Source organism: Petromyzon marinus, chromosome 63 (assembly GCF_048934315.1).
Source record: "Petromyzon marinus isolate PM22_M1 ecotype Great Lakes invasive population chromosome 63, UKy_Petmar_22M1.pri1.0, whole genome shotgun sequence".
Lineage (NCBI taxonomy): Eukaryota > Metazoa > Chordata > Hyperoartia > Petromyzontiformes > Petromyzontidae > Petromyzon > Petromyzon marinus.
This window is the reverse complement of record NC_133729.1, coordinates 6,256,765-6,281,270: the sequence shown is the minus strand read 5'-3', so window position 1 is coordinate 6,281,270 and position 24,506 is coordinate 6,256,765.

Here is a 24,506-nt window from a genome sequence, read left to right as displayed (position 1 = left end):
GTGGGGGGAGAGAAGGAGGTGGGGGAGAGAGGAGGTGTGGGAAGAGAGGAGGTGAGGGGAGGTGGAGGGAGAGAAGAGGTGGGGGGAGAGAGGAGGTGGGGGGAGAGAGAGGAGAGGTGGGGGGAGAGAGGAGTGGGGGAGGGAAGAGGTGGAGGGAGAGAGGAGGTGGGGGAGAGAAGAGGTGGGGGAGAGAAGAGGTGGGGGAGAGAAGAGGTGGAGGGGAGAGAAGAGGTGGGGAGAGAAGAGGTGGGGGGAGAGAAGAGGTGGGGGGAGAGAGAGGTGGGGGAGAGAGGAGGGGGGGGAGAGGAGGTGGGGTGAGAAGAGGTGTGGGAGAGAGAGAGGAGGGGAGGTGGGGGGGAGAGAAGAGGTGGGGGAGAGAGGAGGTGGGGGGAGAGAGAGGTGGGGGAGTGGAGGGGGGGGAGGTGGGGAGAGAAGAGGTGGGGGGAGAGAGAGGAGGTGGGGAGAGGAGGTGGGGGGGAGAGAAGAGGTGGGGAGAGAAGAGGTGGGGGGAGAGAGGAGGGGGGGGAGAAGAGGTGGGGGAGAAGAGGTGGGGGAGAGAGGATGCTATGGGGGGAGAGGAGGTGGGGGAGGAGAGGTGGCGGGCAGAAGTGTGGTTTCACACTTTCTGCCCCCGCCACACCTAGATAATGATTGCTTGTGTTGCAGTCGAAACGTCGTGAGAATTTTATGTTTTACATTTGTATATATTTAATGTTTCCCTTCTACGTAGGTGACTTTTACCGACAGGACAGAATATTCCTCACCTTGCTCATAATAACAGGTTTTTGGGTTAGATCGCGTTAATTTGTAAATGTGTCGCAACCCTCCACCACCCGACACGGGCCGATCGGTAAGAAAAGTGTCACGTTGACAAAAGACAAAATAGTTCACTACTTTAGCCCACCCGGTGTGTTGAAGAGTGAATCCAACATTTACAATTTGACTAGTACGACGTTTTCGCTGGAAATTACATCCAGCATCCTCAAACAATTTGCCAGAATAAGGGAGCCATTCCACCTGCTTCCGGTCTTAAATGGTGCAGGAGAACGTCATCGTTGTTGAACCCCATCAGGATTCGAGATCAGAGGCGGGGGGTGGGGGTGTATGCAATTACGTAATAGATCGGCCACTTAGCATGTGACTCACCTGTAAGGAATTGCAATGTGGTGTATTACTTAATTAATACGCTTGCAGGCTGCGCTGAGTCTACAGCTATCACCACGGTTGAAATTATTTGAATTCTTCTCTATTTCAATGGATTCTCTCACTAATCTTGGCCAGTAATAATTAGTACTGCATAACACTTCAACGGTATCAAAATCAACTGAATGTCCTTGTTGGCAAGCATGCTCTGCACTGCTGACAGCTGTGTTTGGGAATGTAATGTTCATTTGGTGTTCTTTCAGTCTTACGCTAATGTTATGTCGCGTCTGTCCAATATAACACTTGCCGCGTAAGGAATTGATCCGATATACACCTTCTGTTGATAACTTCGGTAATTCATCTTTGGTGGAAGACACTCGTTTTTTTTTAATTTTGTGCACCGTACCAAACTCTTACTTTCATGTTTTGGTCTGCAAAACACGGGCTAATTTGTCAATAGCCCCCAAGATATATGGTATTTTAATTGTTTTGATAATCTGATCACTTTCAGCAGTATTGATTTGGCATTCAGTGCTCTGTTAATTTGAGCATTATTGTAGCCATTCAGCAGGCTTCTTTAACATGCTTAATTTCTCTCCTTAAACGTTCACCATCTGACACTGCCTTTGCCCTTATGTATGAGCTTCTTGATGAGAGAGGATTTCTGTGCTGGGTGATGATGCGAATCCGCATTCACCTTGGTTTTATACGTCTCTTCACGGCCTGGCTCCTCCTCTATTCTAGAATGTCACTTTAAGTTCCTGCTCCGCTCTCTGCGTTCCAAATCTTTGCTGGCTCTTTCTGTCTCCTCCTCCTCTCCGTGTGCACGCTAGCTCTCTCTCTCTCTCTTAGCTCCCCTCTTCACTGGAATCACTGCACTTTGCGCGTCAAACAATCACCATCTCTCGTTCCTACCTTCCACTCTTTCTCTTAAACCCCGCTTCTTCTCTATTGCCCACCCTTCATCTCCCCGTGTCGTCCTCCCCACTAGCACGAACGCCACCTCCCCTGTCCCCCCACTCAACCATGGCCACCCATCACCATCCACTCGTCTCATTTCCATCTACGTCGATTCCACGCATCGTCACCGTCACCACCACCACCTCATTTTACACACAACAATCCCATTCCACTCATCTCGTTTTCATCTCACCAACCATCCTTGTATCATAGTATTTTATTCACGGCACGGCGTCTTCGTTAAGGCGCTATCTAAATGTACGATGACACGAAATAATTAGTTTGTGCTCAGACAGTCGGGATGGCGTATCCAGCAAAGCCCAAAAAAAACACGACTTCAGTTTCGTCACGAGAGGCTCGCGCGGTTCACTTTTAAGTCCGTCAGTCGCCACGCTGGGGCAACGTCGCCCGCACGTTGCCCCAGCGGACAGAGTTTGCTGTGCCTTTGTCCACTGCCGACAACAACAAGAACACAACGTGAGGCAGCGCTGCGAAGCGCATGGGTCGACAGCTGCTGCTGCTGCTGCTGCCGCCGGTGCGAGCTCGGTCCATCGCTTCCAATCCATTGCTGCGGCCACGCCAATGTATCCCCACCCCCCCCCCCCCCTTTTTTTCCAGCACAACGTGTGCCGCGTTGGGCCAACCATTTGTTGGCACGGTGCGAAACGTCGTTCAACACACACACACAGTACGGCTGAGCTGCCCGCTAGCGGCGGATGACGCTCGACACAATCGGCCCAAGGGAGTCGGAGCGCTGATGTAAAATTGTCAACGTCTCGTGTATTTTTTTGGGGGGGGGGGCTCCACTCGATTGGCTCTGTCCTGGGGCTCCATCCCCCTCGGTCGACTCAGCCTCAAATGAGTGACACCTTGGCGCGATGCGTACATATTTGCTCTTCGAGACGAGGGCGGGGCGGGGTGGTGCTTGCCACCCACCATACATCCACCCACCCATCTATCCACCACCCATCCATCCACCATCCACCCACCCATCCATCCACCCACCCACCCATCCACCCATCCATCCACCCATCCATCCATCCACCCACCCATCCATCCACCCACCCACCCATCCATCCACCCACCCATCCATCCATCCACCCATCCATCCATCCACCCACCACACCCACCCATCCACCCACCCACCCATCCACCCATCCATCCATCCACCCATCCACCCACCCATCCATCATCCACCCACCCATCCACCCACCCATCCATCCACCCATCCACCACCACCCATTCACCCATTCATCCACCCACCCATCCATCCACCCACCTCTTCCTTTCGCCGTGCCGGTCTTCATAGGTGCTACTCGCTAACAGCACTTGGCCTCTCCCCCCACACCCAGCAACAATCTGTGAAGTATGTATGTTGGACTTGTTTTGCAAACGTATGTTGCCAACCCTGCTAATCGGGGGGATCTTTGCCTTTTGAGTGACAATTGATCTTTATAGTCTTGGTTCTTTTGGTAAAGTCACGGAGAAGGGAAATAATAATATAATAAATTATAAAACATTCTTATTTTATTATTTCCCTTCTACGTGACTTTACCGAAAGAACCAAGAATATGAATCCCTGCAGTCACGAAAGCTTTAACTGACGATTGATCATTCAACTCGGCCGATCTTCAGACACCGAGGCGTATCGATGGCAGGTTTTAAAACAATAAAAATATATATATACATATGGAGTGCTTCAAAAATGTTTTAACACTTATATGGGACCATCGTTTTGAATGGAAAAAGAACGATAATGCACTGCAACATGATAACAAATGTAATGTTAATAGCTTCAAAAAGTCAAAGAGTCTCCCCACTCGTTCGCCATCGTTGTCAACCCACGCCTGGAATCTTGTCCAGGTGGTCTTCAGAGCCCGGAGGCACATTTCTCGTGGTTATTGTTGCAAATTCTCAGAAGAGTTAAAAAAACATTTTTTTTAAACACCCTGTATTGTCTGAAAGAATCCAGAACATCTAAACGATGTCAGTGTGTAGGCACATGGCCGGGTAACGCGATGATTGTCGCGAGGATAACTCCCTCCAATTGCCGCTCCCTCCTCCAGGTCCCGTAACGCGTAACTGCGGTTGAGATATGCGGAGGCAGAGTACCAAGTTAATTTGTACCTCCGTGTTGTGAGCCAGTATCCTATCACTCATTTTCAGAGGGGGAGGGCGGAGAGAGTGTGATGGCATTTTCTCCGATAAGACACACCCAATGTGAGTGAGGGCCGCCACACATCTGAAACTATTGAAGGAACGAAACGGGTGGACTTCTCCCACAAATCTGGCTGTCCGCCTGATGAAGCTGGTTGTAATTACTGGCAAAACGTCGTACTCAGATTGTAAATGTTGTTGCTTGGCTCTCCAACACACCGGTTGGTGCTGTACTAGTGACGAATTGGCCACGTTCTGTTGACGTGACAACCCTTACTAGTTGGCTGTGTCGGTGGTGCCGGGTTTTAACGACACAACATTTATACATTTACGCGATCTAACCCATAAAACCTGCATTGCGCATTTAGGGTTTGACAGCAGCGCGGTGATGATGATGATGGGGTGTGTTTTACATGCTGTGTATTGTCGGAGGCCACACATCAGGGGCCGCCCTAAAGGGACCGCCCTAAAGGGACCGCGCTAAAGGAGCCGCGCTAAAGGCTACCAGGGGCCGCCAATGACCCGCGGGCCCTGCAATGAAGAATTCTGCTGTAAGCTAAAACAAAATTTTAATTGACTTGCTTAACTTTCCTTCATCTTACCCTTGTGTCGTTTCTTGTATTCGTTGTTGTTGTTGTTCTTGTTGGTATGACTCGCTGACTCCGGCGCGTCACCCCTTGCCGGACATCTGTGAAAGAAAAACAACTTCATAGCGCCATAGATTCCTCCCCCGGAATAAATAAACATTCGGGGATCCGATTCTTTTCAACACCTCCTCGGCCTCACCCTGCGAGCAATCCGCTAACGCGAGCGGAGTTTCGCAATACACGTGCGTGATCCGCCAAACCTCGCCCGTGCCTCCAACAGCGGCTGGATTACGGGGCAGGCCACGTACGGCAGCGTAGCCACGGCCACCACCGCCGCCACCCCGAATGAGCGAGCACTACTCGGTGCGATGCTTGCTAAATTGTCGAGGGCTACTTTGCTGAACGTGCAACAAAAAAAAGTATATCTCGAAAAATCTAGCAGCCGCCTGGAGACTCTGGGGTTTGGCCGCTATCCCACTTGGCATCCCCGAATCTCCCGCGCATCTCCCTGATATCTCAACACGAGGCCATGCCCCAATTCTCGATCATTCTCGCTGACTCTGGACGCTCGCTCCACTGGCAGACTCCACCGTCCTCTTCCGTCACCTGACGACGCTCCCTTATAGAACATTCCCATAGCCACCAGTCCCTTCGCACTCACAGCTGACTCCCCTGTCATTACCTCCCGTGACCACTAGTCCATTCACACTCACAGCTGACTCCCTGTCATTACCTCCCATGGCCACTAGTCCCTTCGCACTCACAGCTGACTCCCCTGTCATTACCTCCCGTGGCCACTAGTCCATTCGCACTCACAGCTGACTCCCCTGTCATTACCTCCCGTGGCCACTAGTCCCCTCACAAGACATGCAGGCTCTATTGTCATCGCACATACATACCCTGGTTATTGTTATTGTTGTTGAATGACGACGTCCAAAACATGTTGGTAATAAATAAAATGGCGTTGATACGTTAATATATATTTTTTAAAGGTTATCATTTAGTTAAAAGAAAACAAAACAAACCTCGCCCGCTTTCTCACATATTGCGACGCTGCACAGAAAATCGGATCCATGCCCATTACGGGGGGGGGGGGTGGGGGGGGGGGGCAAGCGCCGAGTCTACAGAATACTGAGCCATCCCCGTGTCACGTGGCCCGGCGGTTGGGCATTTCGCCACGTGATTGCAGCGCTTCGCCTGTCCTGCTGAACATCTTTCGCACCGTACGTAGCCAAACGTGCTAACGGACACGTGGAGAGCGGTGGTGTAGCGGTTAGCGCTTTGCTGCGCTACGAACCCGGCCACCCGGGTCCGACTCCCGCTCACGGCCAACACCGGCGACGATTATTTTGAACCAGGCCTGGGTCGACTTGGCCTCAAATGGGTACCTGGTGCGGTGTGTAAAAACATCGCCACTGGAGAGACAAAGGCCTGCCGGGCGTGGTGCTGGCCACCAACCCCCTCGTATGTATGTGTGTGTTGAACTTATTTCGCACTGTACGTGGCCCATCGTGTTAATCGGCGGTGCGGGGGGAAGGACAAGAAACTGAACACAAAGTGCAGTGATAAAGAAATTAGTTTTTTGCATCTTGAGCGTTATTTGTCTCCTGTTAATTTCCACGTGATAAGTCACTTCGTTGAGCTATCATTTGTGGCCAGGTTGATTCTGAAAAATAGGTCCTATACAGCTCAGTGGGTCATTCCTGGTAAAATATTAATCGTTTAAGTTTATTTATTCGTTTAATTTTTCGTGACTTGCTTCCCTTTCCTCTACTTTGCACTCCTACCCCCCCCCCCCGACTGGACATCTGTGAAAAAGAGCTTAATAGCTCATCGGATTTTTCCAGGATAAAGAAATATTCTGATTGTGATTACTGGCGTGTGTGCATATTAACAGTGAACACACTACTACCAGTCTAACACGTAGTAGCGGTAGTAGGGCTATCGCGACAGATGTTATCCACAATATCTATTTTTGGGTTACATTACGTAAATATATAAGTGTGTCGTTAAACCCTCCACCACCCGACGCAGCCAATTAGTGAGGTTTGTCACGGAAACAAAACGTGCCAATTAATTACCATACTCTCTGGTTCTTTCGGTAAAGTCACGTAGATATAAAAATAATGATAAAAGAACACGACGTTTCGGTCGCAACACAAGCGGCCTTCTTCAGGTGAGCAAGAACGATCAGTTGTTGTGGCTTTTTTCTTCTTTGGTTATTTCGGTAAAGTCACGTAGAATGAGAATAAAATAATAAATTGATAAAATAACACGATAAAATTCTCACGACGTTTCGGCCACAACACAAGTGGCCTTCTTCAGGTGAAAGGAACAAACCTGTCGTCCTTTCACCTGAAGAAGGCCACTTGTGTTGTGGCCGAAACGTCGTGAGAATTTTATTGTGTTATTTTATTATTTTATTCTCAATCTACGTGACTTTACCGAAAGAACCAAAGAAGATGAATCCTCGCCGTCACGAAAGCTTTAAATCGAAATGTTGTGGCTTTATTTAGGCACGGGGGAGGGGGGGGGGGGTGGTGGTGTAGAGTCGTAGCTGTGGGAGTTCACGGCGGGAGAGGGGGAAGGGTTTGTGGCGTGCGGGGACGGGTGGGGGCTGGAGAAATTAGCATGTCAATGAGCTTGAATTACTAAACGAAAACAGCACGGGTGGGTGAGCGAAAATCACAGCAGTTAAAACTTGACGTGGTTTATCACGTCCTTCCAATGATGTGTTTTGCGACCGAAACGTCGTGGTTTTTTTAAATTATTTTTTTTCTATCTACGTGACTTCACCGAAAGAACCAGAGAGTATGGGTTCATGCAGTCACGAAAGCTTCAAATGAAAATTCATTACGAGTTCAGCACACCGGTGTGTTGGAGAGTAATTGTAGACGTTGCGGGTTTACTCGCCAACACACACCGGTGTGCTGAACTCGTACCGAATTGGCACGTTTTGTTTCCGTGACCTTACTGATTGTCTGTGTCGGGCGGTGTCGGGTTTAAAGACGCATTAATATTTACACGCTCTAACCCAAAAAACCTCGATTGTGGACAGTACTACTACGACTACCACCATGCACGCCCACTGCTAGACTAGCGGTGCACTTTAAAAATCTCGTGATGTTCGAAACGAGGAAGCCTCTGCGTGGCACATTTTTGCCAAAATAAAAAAAATGACACCGAAATTTTGATTTTTTTAAATCAATTGAGATTACTCCAAACACAACGATCATCGCCCTCGTCCGGCAGACCAAATGCCCGCTTTGCAGGCCACGTGGCGAGTCACGGCGTGCCACGCAGGGACAGCTTGCCACTGGGGGTGCCGCCCTTTGAAAATGTGTTGAAATCAGGGGGGGCTGGGGGGGGGCGCTCAGCCCTCCCTGAAATTTTGGGAAAGTCGGTAATCGGGATAACCGGATATCCGGCTGCTGCAAAATGCTGCTGGCTGCCACCTCGTGCTGCCCTGCAGGTTGCCACCTTGTGCTGCCCTGCAGGCTGCCACCTTGTGTGCTGCCCTGCTGGCTGCCACCTTGTGCTGCCCTGCAGGCTGCCACCTTGTGCTGCTGCCCTGCAGGCTGCCACCTCGTGCTGCCACCTTGTGTGCTGCCCTGTAGGCTGCCACCTTGTGCTGTCACCTTGTGCTGCCCTGCAGGCTGCCACCTTGTGTGCTGCCACCTTGTGCTGCCCTGCAGGCTGCCACCTCGTGTGCTGCCCTGCAGGCTGCTTGAGCGGCAGCCTTTCGAACTTATCGAACTTATTAGCCACGTCGGCGGCTCCGACCTATTAATAAACTCCGCGTTCAAATCCAATCCAATTTGTTTTATACATTTGTGGCGCCCATTGGAAAACATTACACACACTGAGATATCTCAGAATATTGAAGTCAGCCCACCCCCCCCCCCCCAAGTCAAAATCCTGGCTCCGCGCCTGGTTCAGATGCAAGTCGAATTTGCTGTGGCCGGAACCGCCTTCGTCTCTCCCCAGCCGCGCTTCGTAGCAGGTGTTAACTTATTTAAGGCTGAGTCGACCCCGGGGTGGAGACTCCAGTTCAGACGCCGCTCTCGCTGCCGTGGCAGGGAGGCGAGCGCACCCGGTTCCCAGCGCGATGCGATCAACATCGCGTCGACGCTCGGACCCAACGCTCGCGTTCGCAAAGCTGCAAAGATTCTCCGCATAGCCTTTCACAGACAGTTGGGGCAAGTGCTGCTCGGCGTGCACAAATGCAGGCCAGCACGGCACACCACGGGGGTGGACACCAACAACAACAACAACCGCCATTCGCCACTAAGTGGCGGTGACGTCACCACGACGCTTGTGCCAGGCTATGTGCACCCTGAGGCCACGTGAAGTGTCGAACGCCCGCTGGCAGGAGGTCACGGGGCAGACCCAGGTGCCACGGGTCGACTGACTGAGATGACTGGCTGATGCACCACCTGTGCCCCCTACTGTGCCAACCTGCTGTGCTTTAGCCACCCGGCGCTCCGCTCGCTGTTGTGAGCGTCGCTCCTCCGCCCTCCGTTGTTGTTGGAGGGCGACTGCCTCCAACTGCCCAGTAGCATCCTTCACGAGCCTCCTCCACAGAGGCCGATCTTGACACCGCTGGTACCAGTCATCGGCAAGTCCACTCAGCTCCACGTCCTCCTGTACCACATCACTCCATCTCTTCTCTAGCCCGTGCCGCGCCCGCTTAGCCCCCTCAATCCGGCCAAACAAAAGCTGTTTCGGCATGCGGTGGCTGGGCATGCGGGCTACATGACCCAGCCATCGCAGCCTTGCCTGCCGGAGGAGCTCACCGATGGGACCCTGCCCAGATCTTTCAAGGATTTGTGAGCTCCTCACACAATCCAGTCTGGTTAAACCCAGGATGGATCGTAGGCAGGCCAGCCTAAATGTTTCTAACCGGCGAAGATGTTCCATTAGGGGGGTCCACGTTTCGCAAGCGTAGAGAAGGGAGGGAATGACCGTGGCCGAGAAGACCTGAAGCTTAGTGCGGAGCGACAGACCGGGTAGCTTCCACACAGCGTTACGCAACCGATTAAAAGATATTGCCGCTCGACTGATTCGGAGTGAGACCTCTGCTGTTAAACTGGAGCCAGTCATAAGCACACTGCCCAGGTATGGGAAACTCTCCACTCTCTCCACAACTGCCCCATCACCGATTGGGAGTTGTGGGGGTGGAGTGTCCGATGGCACAAAATACCCAGGCAGGTGCTTAGTTTTGGTGGGGCTGATGGTAAGGCCCCACCTCTTAGTGGCACGCTCCAGTCTCAGCAGCAGCGTCTCCAACTCCTCCTCTGACTGAGCAGCTATTACCAAATCATCAGCATACATAACGTGGTTGAGCAATAGGGAGCCATCCCTTGACTGCACCCGGGCATCGATTAGCCTCCCATTATATCTGTACCATATGGAGATTCCCCCGGTACAGCTATTGAAGGCTTCACGAACTACGTGGTCAAAATAGATGTTAAATAATGTGGGAGCCAGAGGACATCCCTGTCGCACCCCAAGGTGTACAGAGAATGGCTCTGACTCCCGGCCACGTAGTTTTACCCGGGCCCGCTCACCATCATGAAGGTCCTTAATGATCGTGAGCAGAGGGTCAGGTACTCCAAAAGTACGAAGAACGACCCAGAGCCCAGGTCTACTGATGGTATCATAGGCCTTGACCAGGTCAATAAAGCAGAGATGTAGGTCTTGTTGGAATTCCCTACACCTCTGCTGTAGCAGACGGACAGAAAATATGGCATCTGTACAGGACCGCCCTTTCCTGAAACCGCATTGGGGCTCCGCAAGCCTCTCCTCAGCGTGCCTGGCAAGGCGATGCTGAATAATCCTTGCCAGGACCTTTCCCGGCACACTGAGGAGTGAGATGCCCCTGTAGTTGTTACAGTCTGTGCGGTCCCCCTTCTTAAAAAGGGGGACCACCAGGGCATCCTTCCAATCCTGCGGAACCCGTCCAGTGGTCCAGACTGTTGTTATGATGTCATATAGGGCAGTCTGTGCACAAACGCCACCCTCCCTCAGCATTTCGCTTGGGAGATCATCTCTGCCCGCTGCCTTTCCTGGTCTCAGACTCCGGATCGCCTTCAATACTTCCTCAGCAGATGGCACCTCAGCCAGCCACTCACAGGGGGTGACTTCATCCAATATTTGAGGCACCGCAGCCTCAGCAGGGTCATCCTCACTTTGTGCCACGATGTTTTCCTGGCTGAGGGATTTTCCCTCCCCCAGGACCTCACAGAAATGCTCAGCAAATCTGCGAACCTGTTCCTGGGGGTCGGAAATTGGATCACCGTTTTTTCCCCTAATGATGGTAATAGGTGTGGCGATGCAGGTTACTTTTTTGATGGAGTTAAATAGAGATTTGTGATCACGGGCCACTGAGGCAGACTCCATCTCCTCAGCAACCCGCGACCACCACCCATCCTTGCAGCGCCTCATGGCTCTCCGAACCTCCGAGCGAAGGCTGCGGTAAGCCTCCTCATTCTCTGACGTGGGATTCTGTAGCCGATGACAGTGGGCCTGTCGCTTTTTCTCAACCATCCTGAACAACTCCTCTGTCAGCCAGGGTGTCTGGGGAGGTCTGGACCGCGTACCCAAAGCAGCCATGGCAGCTGCATGAGTCATAGTCCTAAACCTCACCCATTTACCCTCGACATCAGGAGGAGTCGGGGACGATGCCAATCCCAGCCGCAAGCGATGATGAAATTCTCGCTTGCAACTTTCATCATATAACTAAGACCAGGCCACTTTGGTTTGGAATGGGGTCCTGGGTGTACACCCACCACCGGAGTGGAAGAATGGCAGGCGCATCTTACAGATGACTAGTCGATGGTCAGAGGGCAGATCAGCTCCACGGTAGGTCCTGGTGTCAAGGACATGGGCTCGCATTCGCTGGTCCGTCACTATGTAGTCCAGCAGATGTTCTTGCTTGGACCCGGCATGCATCCATGATGTTGTGTGGATGCGCCGATGCCGGAACAGCGTGTTGGTAATTACAAGCCCATGGGCTGCACAAAAATCTAGCAGCCTCCTACCGTTGTTATTGAGCTGATCTGGCCCATGCCCTCCAATCACTCCAGACCAGGTGCCAGTATCATGGCCAACTCGGGCATTGAAGTCACCCAACATGATGACTCTATCCCGAGGGGCCACTTTAGCCAGCACCTGTGACAGGAGGTCATAGAAGGCATCTGACTCATCGGCTTTGCCTGCATCCCTCCACGGATGTTCATCTTCGGTGGGGGCATAAGTAACCACGACCACCATTCCTCGCCTCCGGTTGATGGGAAGGCGAGCCCAAAGTAGCCTGGGGCTTACAGCTTCCCACACCTCACCGCCACGCTCCCACGCCCCCTTCATTCTTTTGTTCAAAAGAAGACCCACACCCTGTTGTTTGGCAGTCTGCTGCCCCGAGTAGAGGACTGTCCACCCCTCATGGTGGCAGGAGCCAGAGCCGGTCCACCGGACCTCCTGAATGCCGCATAGATCCAGGCGGTACCGGTCCAGCTCCCGACAGAGGAGTGGCAGCCTCTCCTCTGCAGTGAGCGTTCGAACATTCCACGTGGCCACCCGTAGTGGCTTTTCGTTGTTTCTGGAGTAGCCCCGAGGGTAGGTATTCAATCTCCTGGCTCCGCCAATTGCGGTTTGGCCAGGAGACGTCATAGACGCCTGGCCCCCCAGGGCCTCCGGCACAAGCTTAGTTGTTACATATTTCAGTTTAATTCGTGGTTTCGTGGTAATTAATTGAAGGTGAAGGGGTTACCAGCCCCTCGCACCCGTCCAGAGCCCCCGTTTAGCCCCTGTGGTGGACACATATGCCATGAGGGGAGGAGCCAATCAAAATTGGATCTCCCCCCACAGCGCTGTCCACGACAGAGTTGCCCGTCCGGCACCGCGAGGAGGTAGGGGGTTGTTTTGCCGGACACCACCACCACCACCACCACCACGCCCGGCCACCTTTGTCCCTCCAATGCCGATGTTTACACAACCGCGCTAGGTACCATTTAAGGCTGAGTGCACCTAAGAGGAGGCCCAGGAGCCACGCAGTGATCGGCAAGTCCACTCGGCTTCACATCAACGTCCCTTCTCCAGCCCGTGCCGCGTGCCACCACGGAGACGAACTTACCCCCTATGTAGCCTGAACATCCTTTCTATGGGGCAAGTGCTGCTACGCGAGTGGCACCTATGCAAGCCGGCACGGCGCACGAAAGGGGTTGGGGTGGCCAGCAACCACGCCCGGCCGCCTTTGTGTCCCCCACCCCTCCACCCCCTCCCCCACCCCCCACCGAGATGGTTTCTTCACGCACAACGCCAGGCACCCATACTCTTTGTTTTTTTCGGTAAGGTCACGTAGGTAAAAAAAAAAAATCACGACGTTTCGGACGCAACCCAAGTGTGCTGTCGCTAAGTTCTCCCCACCTGAAGAAGGACGCTTGTGTTGCGCCCGAAACGTCGTGATTTAATTTATTTAAAAAAAATGTTACCTCCGTGACCTTACCGAACCCCCCCCCCCCCCCCCCAAAGAGTATGAATCCTTGCTTGTCACGAAAACTTCAAATCTGGAGCCAGGCACTCATTTGAGGGCCGAGTTGACCCAGGTGGAGGGGGGCCAGGATCAGCTCGAAGGTCCGCCGCTGTTGATTGGTCCGTGAGCGCGCTGACCATCGCCCGCACACCGGGACAAGCGGCGAAAGGGCGCGTGGAGAGATGGCACGCAGCGAGAACGCTCGCGGTTTTAGTACAAAAAAAAACCACACACAAACACACGTGGCCCAGTGCCGGATGAAGCTAGTTGCGGGGCCTGTAGCACGATGTTATAAAAGGCGCTCTAAATTAAAAACATAAATAACACGGAAATATTAAACACACGTACATTTTTTACTTGCATGGTAAAGTCATTGTATGTATTTTTTTTCTTCCATTTACTACACGGGCAGATAATGCGACAAATTTCTAACCTTAAACACCCAGTCGTTCATAAAAGTCGAAGGCGGTATAGTACTATAGTAATAGAGCAAGTGCAGAATCACTGATGCTGCAGCGCATTGTCCTTGAAACTGATTGGCCTACACCGGTTTTTGCTTCGTCTCACCGGTGCTAAATATGAAAGGCTGCCGAGCGGGGAACAGTCCAATGTTAGTGCAAACGCATTGCACTGACCGTGGTGGACACTGACCACAGTGGACACTGTCCAAGGTGGACACTGACCACGGTGGACACTGCCCGTGATGGATACTGCCCGTGGTGGACACTGACCACGGTGGACACTGACCACGGTGGACACTGCCCGTGGTGGACACTGCCCAAGGTGGACACTGCCCGTGGTGGACACTGCCCGTGGTGGACACTGCTATAATTTTCTACCCTCGGTATTTCCCAACCAAAGCCCCCGGTGGTTCATGAACCATACAACTCCCCCGCACGGATGGATGATTGCATGACGGATTTCCAGAGAGATGCAACCCGAGTTTGTCGTGTTACTCATAAAGTGGGGGCGAGACTAGCGGTGCAGACGGTGCGGGTGGGGGTCATGGGTTGGTCGTGGGTGGTGGGTGGGGCGATGTGGCCATCAGATATGACACGAAATACGGACATTTTAATGCTATCCCATCATCATGCAGAACCACATACCTTTCATGCGTTTACGAATGACTGCCGGAATCGGTGGCAACGAAGCACACCGCTCTTGCAAGCGCAGGGCGCCATGGCCGCGAGATGTCAACTACCTCGCCTGGTCTACAGGAGGTTCGTGGGTTCGATCCCGACTTTGACGCCTGCTGCGTATTTGGAGTTTGCGCGTGTCTCGTTCGCTCTCTCTCTCTCTCTCCCCGTGATCGCGTGGATTTTTCTCCAGCCCCTCCGGTTTTTTCCCCTTCACATTCAGACTCACCATGCACTTCAGAGTATTTGGCTGCTATGCATTTCCACGTGATGTTGATAAGCCACTTCGTTGAGCTGTGGGTTTGTGGTAGCAAGGTCGCTCTTCTGAAAACGAAGCTAAATAGCTCAGCGGGGCCTTACCCGGTGAAATAAAACAAAATCACGTAGTTTTGCACAGAGAGACAGAGAGGCAGAGAGGCGATTGCTGCATTGGCAGGGTAAGATAAGTACAAGATTGGGTATAATCGGATGGCGTGTCACGCAATCCAATGACGCAACGCGGAGCGGTGGGGTCTGTCGACTTCACGGGAGAGGTCGAGTCGGGTATTTAAGAGTTGCGAATATAATTGCAGCGTGTCATTAATGACGCCTGTCCATAGGTTTGAGCCAGCGCGTACGTGTGCGTGGCAAGACTGGCACGCTGACAGAAATCCCACGACAACTACGTATGATGCATGTTGAATTAATTGCAGGCGGCAAGTCTCGTCGCAGCTGATGGCAATGAACAACGGAATGCCCAACTCGTTAATTTATGCACATGTAGTGGGTTCAACTGAGTCGCAGACGTAGGCTTGGAGGCAACACATTTACTCAGTTCCAACACACAGGGTAAGGTTCCTCTTAACAAAATAACAACCTATGGTGGTGACCACCCCGCGAACTACATTAGTTTCTACACTAGCTACTACACTAGCTACTACACTAGTTACTACACTAGTTACTACACTAGTTACTACCAGGCTAACTACACTAGTTACTACGCTAGTTACTACACTAGCTACTGCTAGTTACTACACTAGTTACCACGTGACTGGTGTAGTTAGCCTGGTGGTGACTACCAGGCTAGCTACACTAGTTACTACACTAGTTACTACACTAGTAACTACACTAGTTACAACGTAACTGCTACTATGGATCGGGACCAACAGCTTCGTTCCGGGTCCACGTGTTGGAGACTCGTTGAACGGAGAACGCAGACGATGGGTTTCTTCCAGGACGAACAACAACGCCGGTCCCTCTCGGGACGCGGCTAATGTTCTCTGTGGGCGTGGCCGGCTCCGCCCTTGGCCACGCCCACCTTCCAGAATCCTCGGGAAGGATCTGGGTCCCAATCAGGTGACCACCCCCTAGCCCTCTCTTGGGGCCCCTTTCTGTCAGCTTAACGGGTCACGTGTCCTCCCGGGTCAACCAAAGTGCCATGGCCTCACATAACCTCATCCTTCCGGCCTGCACCCACACACCCTGTCCTGTAGGGTCGGCACTGCAAGCCAAGCGTGGTGCCATCCAGCGCTATTACATTCAGTGCTCACCGGGCTCCTCCAGCGCCGGTACTACACCCACACCGCTGTGATATCCGCGATGTCGCGACACCGCACGCAGTGCCTCTCCACGGCCGGCTCTGCACCCAGCATTTAATCTAGATTTATACCTACGTGACTTTACCGAAATAATCAAAGAGTATGCACCCAGCATGTTGACATCCAGCGATGTCACTACACATACATTCAAACAAAGCTATAATAGAGTTTTTTTTTAAATTGGGGGGGGGCGAGGGGGAGCGGTTAGATCGCGCAAATATGAATGTGTCTTATTCTTTGGGTCTTTCGGTAAAGTCACGAAAGGCCCAAAGAATATGAATTCCTGAAACTCTTAAATAACCGACCCGACCTCTCCCGAGAAGTCGACAGACCCCACCGCTATTATTTTCTTTACTTATTTTCTTTGAACCTATCTACGTGACACTTCGGTTCTTTCGGTAAAATCACGTAGAAAGAAAATAAATTAAATAATAGAATCCGACGTTTCGATTGCAACACAAGCATTCGTCATCAGGTAGAACTGAATTTGAGAGACAAAACACGGAGACGCACAGACAGACACACAAGCAAAGAGAGAGGCACACATAGATATACAGAGAGAGACACACAACATAGACACACAGACAGACACACAAGCAAAGAGAGAGGCACACACGGATACACAGAGAGAGACACACAGACAGACACACAAGCAGAGAGAGACACATAACATAGACACACAGACAGACACACAAGCAGAGTGAGAGGCTCACACAGAGACACACAGAGAGATACACACAACATAGACACACAGACAGACACACAAGCAGATAGAGACACACAGAAAAAGAGAGAGAGACACAACATAGACACACAGAGACGTGACTTTAGCGAAGGAATATGAATCTGAATTCCTGCAGTCACGAAAGCTTCAAGTCAAGATTCATTAATGTGTCATTCAACCCGCCAATTAGCGAGGTTGCATCACGTAAGCACAACCGGTGTGTTGGAGGGGAACCGTGCCAATGGGAGGTGCGATGGGGGTGTAAGGACAACAAACTAAACACACAGGAAGCAATCGAGATTTGAGGTTTTCGAGACTGCAGGGATTCACACACTTTGGTTATTTCGGTAAAGTCACGTAGGTAGAAAATAAATGAAATCACGACGTTTCGATCGCAACACAGGCGTCCGTCATCAGGTGGAACAGACACAGCAGAGGAACTGCTGACACGTGTCAGCGATTGAAGCGTCGTGATTTAATTTACTTTATTTCATGCCTCCGTTACTTTACCGAAACAACCATAGAGTACACAGAAAGCAGTCCTCTGGAAATCCGTTTGTGCAACCTACCGCAATTCTAGATTTGAAGCTTTCGTGACTGCAAGGATCCATACTCTTTGGTTCTATTCGGTAAAGTCACGTAGGAAAAAAAATAAAACAACAAAAATCACGACTTTTCGGCCACAACACAAGCGGCCTTCATCAGGTGAAGGGACCAGACTGTCTCGAGGACAGCGCTGGAGTGAACACAGCCACGCTCAGACAGCGACCTTTAAGCTGTGTGAGAGTAATTAAGGTGCCTTGACAAAGGAATTAGCATAAAAAAATTTGCATTTAATAGGCGGACTTAGCATGATGAAAGGTGGGGAGAGGGTGAACATGTGCAGGCTGGCGAGAGGGCAAGGTAGAGTCCACATTCTGGTGGTGTGAAAAGGGAATTTTAAGAAGCTGCGAAAGTTTGGGGTACCACTACTTGAAAAATATACTGTACCATTGAAAATTAGTTTAATGTTTGGTTCGATTTAGAACATATTTCCAATGGTTGCTTAATTTGAAACCATCTTCTCGGTTGAAATTGTGTCTGTGTTTGTAGATCTGAATTGCCTCGTGAACAAATCTCTGAATAAAACCCGTGGGTTTGCAAAGAACCTTGATATCGGAGAAAATTATATCGTGATCACCCACAGCGTTGTAACGGTGATCAGCTACGGCAGAATTCGTTCTTCTGCCGTAGCTGTAACAACGCTGTGGGTGATGCCAATCGGGCCGATGAATGGAATTGTAAATTTATACAAGAAGAAGAAGAAGAAACAACCTGGGGTTGGGTGCATTTTAAGGCAGGGCGATTCGCGCTTTGTGCCTTACCATCTCACCACAGCTATTATTATGACGACAATAAATAGTTTCGCAATCTATTTAATTAATTTGCTTCATTCTCCTGCTACGTGCAAGAGCGCGCGGCGCACGGAAATGCTTCGCGCTCGGGCATCGAGCAGAAAGCGCCGTCTGGCACATCTGGTCGATGTCCCACTCACCTCCTCCACCTCCTCCACCTCCTTCCTCCAGCATCCCCTCTCCCTCCACACATCCTGCCTCATACTCCTCTTTCCTCTACCTCCCTCTACCCCCTCCGTCCTCCCCGCTCCATCTAAACCCCCTCAACGTCGTCTTCCTGACATTATCCCAACTTAGCTGGGCTATCTTTGCATCCCTTCCTATCTCTCCATCGACCACCACGTCCTCCTGCTGCCCTGGACCATCATCTCCACGTCCCTTCCACAACGGTGGCTAGGAGATGTTTACTCCCTCGCCTGGTATACAGGAGATCGTGGGTTCGATTTCGAGCCTGACGGCTGTTGATATGTGAAGTTTGCGTGTCTCTCTCTCTCTCCCCCCCCCCCCCAACAATAACAACGACAACGACGTCGGGCAGTTAGAGTCCGACGTTGTTGACAACACAAGTGAAACGAACCTCCCGCAAGTCCGGGGGGGTGAAAGAGCACAACCCGCAGCTCATCCTTGACTACCGAAAAAGCACCTTTCAGTAGCCGTGGGGATAGCGTCGGAAAGTCCTATTTCCCCGACGCGCGTGGCTTCATGCAGACCGCGCAACGGATTTGTAAAGAGCCGCACAGGTACGCCTTCAGCCGGAAGGAGGCCAGCAGGCTGGAGGCTCTAGCACAAAAGGTAAAGAGGAAGTACTCCTCCCAGCCAAAGGGACCCCCCGGTGGCCACCGCCAAACATCAACACCTAGCGCCATGGCTTCGGGGATTAAAAATGGAAAGGTGCGCGATGGTGCGCGCGGACTCGAAACGGTTTCCTTTGCACAAGCAATCACCTGCGCTGGCGGTTAGACTCTGAGCCGCCTGCGCAGGGTGAGACCACCTGAGCTGGCGGTGGCCGCGCCAAGAGGCGTGCTGTGCGTGCCTTTTCCGCAGCATTGTGACACGCGTGGACCCGGAACTCCACCGTTTGTAGGTACAGCGGTGACGCTGCCACCTGAGCGCGCGAAGACGCGCGTGGACCGGGGTGTTTTTTTTTCCCCGCTCCATTTGTAAGTCGGTCACGCGCGCGATGTCGAGCGTGGACCTCGAAGCGTTTTTTTTTCTCTCGCATGTGTGCACTCACCTGTGCTAGCAGGGGACTCGCCCCCCCCCCCTCCCCTCCCCGCCCCCCCCCCCCCCCCCCCGGCGCAGCGCATGTGTCGCGTTCTAGATCCGTTTTTTTTTCTACTTCTTTCGTTGTGAAGCGGGTTTTGTATGCTTACCTGTGCGGACGGTGATCAGTTGTGCCATTTGACTGCGCGCAGTCCTGATTTTGTCTTTGGTGCTTCACACACAACCCAACACTGAAATCGCCCCGGCGCATTTTTTTTGCGGCCGAGGTAATAAAGGTTATATTCTTAGTTTTTTCGGTAAAGTCACGTTGAAGAGAAACAACAAAATAACAAAATATATATAAAACAATAAAAAATTCTCACGACGTTTCGACCATAACTCAAACGGTCATCATCAGGTGTGTCGGTTTGCATAAATTTATTTTGAAAACGGCATATTTATTTATATATATATAAAAAAAATAACGTTTGCGTCACGCGCAACGATGGCAGTTTGCCAGGACTAGTCCATCTATTTTTTTGAAAAGAGGAGGGGGGAGACGAAATTTGTTTTTATGTATGCTGTCTGAAAGGCACTGTAAGCGTGAACAATCAATCAAGAACTGAAATGATTTATCAAATCTTTCCAATGATTGCTAAGATAGAATCCATCTTCTCGGTTGAAATTGTCTCTGTGTTTGTATATGTGGATAGCCTCATGAACGAATCTCTCATGGAAGCCAGATGGCTTACAAAGAACCTCCGTCTTGGAAAAGTCAATGGCATGTGAGCCTACTGAATTAGAACAATGATCTGCTACGGCCGAGGTGTTGGTCCTACCGTGTTTAAGGTCTGCTTTATGTTCACGAATGCGGTCCGAGATATGGCGTTTGGTTTCTCCAATGTAACTACTACCACAGAGGCAACTTAGTTTGTAGACACCAGGGTATTGTATGTCCGGAATCACATCTTTTACAGACGGAACCAGATCACGGATTTTATGTAATGTGTTGAAACGGACCTGGATCTTGTGTTTATTCAAGATTTTGGAGATCTTTTTTGTGATCCCAGCAATGTAGGGTAAAGTGATGGTTTTGAAAGGCTCCTCAAGAGGGTTCTTCTTCATGGTTTGAGTGATAGCTTTGCGGATTGTATAGTCGGAGTAACCATTAGCCCTAAGAGCTTGGTGTACGTGCTTGAGTTCACTGCTTATGTGTTCCTGGTCGGATATGCATTGGGCTCTATGATACAGAGTCTTGATGAGAGAATTCTTCTGTGATGGATGGTGGTGGGAATCCGGTTTCAGATAAGCATCCGTATGGGTAGCTTTCCTGTAGACAGAGTGGCTCATTGAACCATCAGGTCTCTTTTTAATTAGGACATCCAAAAAAGGTATCTTGCCATCTATTTCGACTTCCATGGTAAATCTGATGGCTGGGTGTATGGAATTGATGTGGTCGAAGAATTTGTCTACAAACTAAGTTGCCTCTGTGGTAGTAGTTACATTGGAGAAACCAAACGCCATATCTCGGACCGCATTCGTGAACATAAAGCAGACCTTAAACACGGTAGGACCAACACCTCGGCCGTAGCAGATCATTGTTCTAATTCAGTAGGCTCACATGCCATTGACTTTTCCAAGACGGAGGTTCTTTGTAAGCCATCTGGCTTCCATGAGAGATTCGTTCATGAGGCTATCCACATATACAAACACAGAGACAATTTCAACCGAGAAGATGGATTCTATCTTAGCAATCATTGGAAAGATTTGATAAATCATTTCAGTTCTTGATTGATTGTTCACGCTTACAGTGCCTTTCAGACAGCATACATAAAAACAAATTTCGTCTCCCCCCTCCTCTTTTCAAAAAAAATAGATGGACTAGTCCTGGCAAACTGCCATCGTTGCGCGTGACGCAAACGTTATTTTTTTTATATATATATAAATAAATATGCCGTTTTCAAAATTAATTTATGCAAACCGACACACCTGATGATGACCGTTTGAGTTATGGTCGAAACGTCGTGAGAATTTTTTATTGTTTTATATATATTTTGTTATTTTGTTGTTTCTCTTCAACGTGACTTTACCGAAAAAACTAAGAATATGAATTACTGCAGTCACGAAAGCTTTAAATCAAAATGTAATAAAGGTTGTTTAAAAGTCAAAATTCTCCCTCTCTCTCTCTCCCCCCGTGGTCACGTTGATGTTCTACGGGTCGTCCGGTTTCTCCCTCCACATTCAGACTCAACGTGCTATACATTTTGCACACGATAAGCCACTTTGTGATGGCCAGGTCGCTTCTGAAAAAAGAGAAACATAGCTCAGTGGGAACTTGGTAAAATATGTTTTAATGGTTTATCCTACCTCCTCCCCCGTGTCTCCCTCCACTTCCCTCCTCCTGTCCTGAGCCATCATCCCGACGTCTCCATCCACGGTCCTCCGTATACTTCCTCATCTAATACATGTGTAGTGGAGTACGAAAGTGCGTTGTGGAAACAGCGCGATTACATGATCACACAGACAGTACGGGTTATCTTTGGTCAGCCTGTAGCGAAGGCAAATACAGTGCAGGTTATGTTGGGGCAATTAAGCTGGGGTAGCCGTGGACGGCTGTGATTGGTTGGTGCTGTTGCCGGGGCTGGAGAGGCGTCTGGAAGTCTGGCGAGAAACAGGTGCGGACGGTCACGCGGAGCGCCGTTGGCACGCGGGTTCATTAATTGGGGGGTGTAATGAGAGCGGGTATAAGAACGCGAGTCGGAGTCAACAGCGGGGGTTGAATGGTGGAGAGCTTGGAGTTGAGTTGAAGAAGTTGAGTTGAAGGGAGTTGAGCTTGGAGATGGGTTGAAGTTGGAGAGCTTGGGAGAGTTGGAGTGAAGAGTTGAAGGGTGGAGTTGCTGAGTGCAAAGACGCTGTGTGTGATGACGCTGTGTGCGAAGATGCTGTGTGCGGAGTTGCTGTGTGCGAAGACGCTGTGAGCGGAGTTGCTGTGTGCGAAGACGCTGTGAGCGGAGTTGCTGTGTGCAAAGACGCTGTGTGCGGAGTTGCTGAGTGCGGAGTCGCTCTAGTGCGGAGTCGCTGAGTGAGGAAGTTGAAGGTGGAGAGAGCATAGTGACGGTGATAGCGGAGAACAGAGATGAAGCAGTTAGCAGTGGAGTGAGCATAGTGACGGTGATAGCGGGGAGCGGAGACGAAGAAGTTAGCGGCGGAGTAAGCGAAGTGATCGTGGGGGAGTGGAGAGACAAAGGTGGCGAGCGAGTCGAGTGAATCACGGCTAGCGAGCCGTGGCGACCAGGATACTGTGGAATGTGGAGGACATGCTGAGAGTTGTAAATAAAGCGGTGTTCGGAGAAAGACAACCGTTGTCCGAATGAAACCGAACACTACACATGAAACAAAGATGCGTACATATACATGTACGCATTTACAAAATATGCATTCGAAAAAACAAATATTTATTAGAAAAAAAACAACGGATATGTTATGGATGAATTAAGGACATTCCGTAAATTGAGTTGATCTTGTAACAGAATTTCGTTTGCTGCATATTCCTGTGGTTGATCATCGGCACGCTCTGGGGGACCTGTACATCGGCTACGATTTTTAACTCTCTCCGACAAACAGCTGACAAGGAATACGTCGTTCCCTCACTATTCGTGAACTTGCTATCCGCGGGTTTGGCTCTCCGTGAATCGCATCTGGAACTCAACTACGCGACTGCATCGAGAGAGAGAGACAGAGAGCGACAGAGAGAGCGAAGTGATGAGATAAAATGGTGAGAGAAAAAGTGATGAGAGATAAAGTGGTGAGAGAGAAAGTGACGAGAGATAAAGTGATGAAAGATAAAGTGATGAGAGATAAAGTGATGAGAGATAAAGTGATGAGAGATAAAGTGATGAGAGATAAAGTGACGAGAGATAAAGTGAATGGATAAAGTGATGAGAGATAAAGTGATGAGAGATAAAGTGATGAGAGATAAAGTGATGACAGTTAAAGTGATGAGAAATAAAGTGATGAGAGATAAAGTGATGAGAGATAAAGTGATGAGAGATAAAGTGATGAGAGATAAAGTGATGAGAGATAAAGTGTTGAGAAATAAAGTGATGAGAGATAAAGTGATGAGAGATAAAGTGTTGAGAAATAAAGTGATGAGAGATAAAGTGATGAGAGATAAAGTGACGAGAGATAAAGCGGTGAGAGATAAAGTGATGAGAGATAAAGTGATGAGAGATAAAGTGATGAGAGATAAAGTGATGAGAGATAAAGTGATGAGAGATAAAGTGATGACAAAGAGATGAGAAAGATGAGTGAGTGCATCGAAGCTTTAGAAGCATCTGGCAGACGTTGCGCAATGCGATATTCGTACAGCGAATATCCATTACATTTCGATTTAAAGCTTTCGTCACTGCAAGGATTAATCTTCTTTGGTTCTTTCGATAAGGTCACGTAGAATGAGAATAAAATAATAAAATAACACAATAAAATTCTCACGACGTTTCGGCCACAACGCAAGCGGCCGTCTTCAGGTGAAAGGTACAGACCTGTCAGGACGACAGAGCCTCAATGGGTCTCTGTGTTAGCTCTGTCGTCCCGACAGGTCTGTACCTTTCACCTGAAGACGGCCGCTTGCGTTGTGGCCGAAACGTCGTGAGAATTTTATTGCGTTATTTTATTATTATTTTATTCTCATTCTACGTGACCTTACCGAAAGAACCAAAGAAGAATATCCATTACCCCAAAATGCGCTTATTCGCGAGCACCTCCGGCAGGTGTCCCGAGCAGCAAATAACGAGGAAAAGCGTTGCAACAAATTGCACGAAACTCTGGGCCAAAGATGAACTAACGTGCCACAGCCCAGATCATAATCCTTAATTAATTTTCATTTTTTAATTCTCGTTAAAAAAAAAATATGCATCCATCCCGCAAACCATTTTCGGGAGCCAACATCGTCGTTATTTGTCAACAGTTTGGCAACAGCGGAACGGCTCACACACCCTTTGCACGCTGACACGTAATGCCAGCCGCCGACACCCACACACCCACACAAAAGACAAAGATCCCCCGTGTAGCCTTAACAGACTGGAGGGGCAAG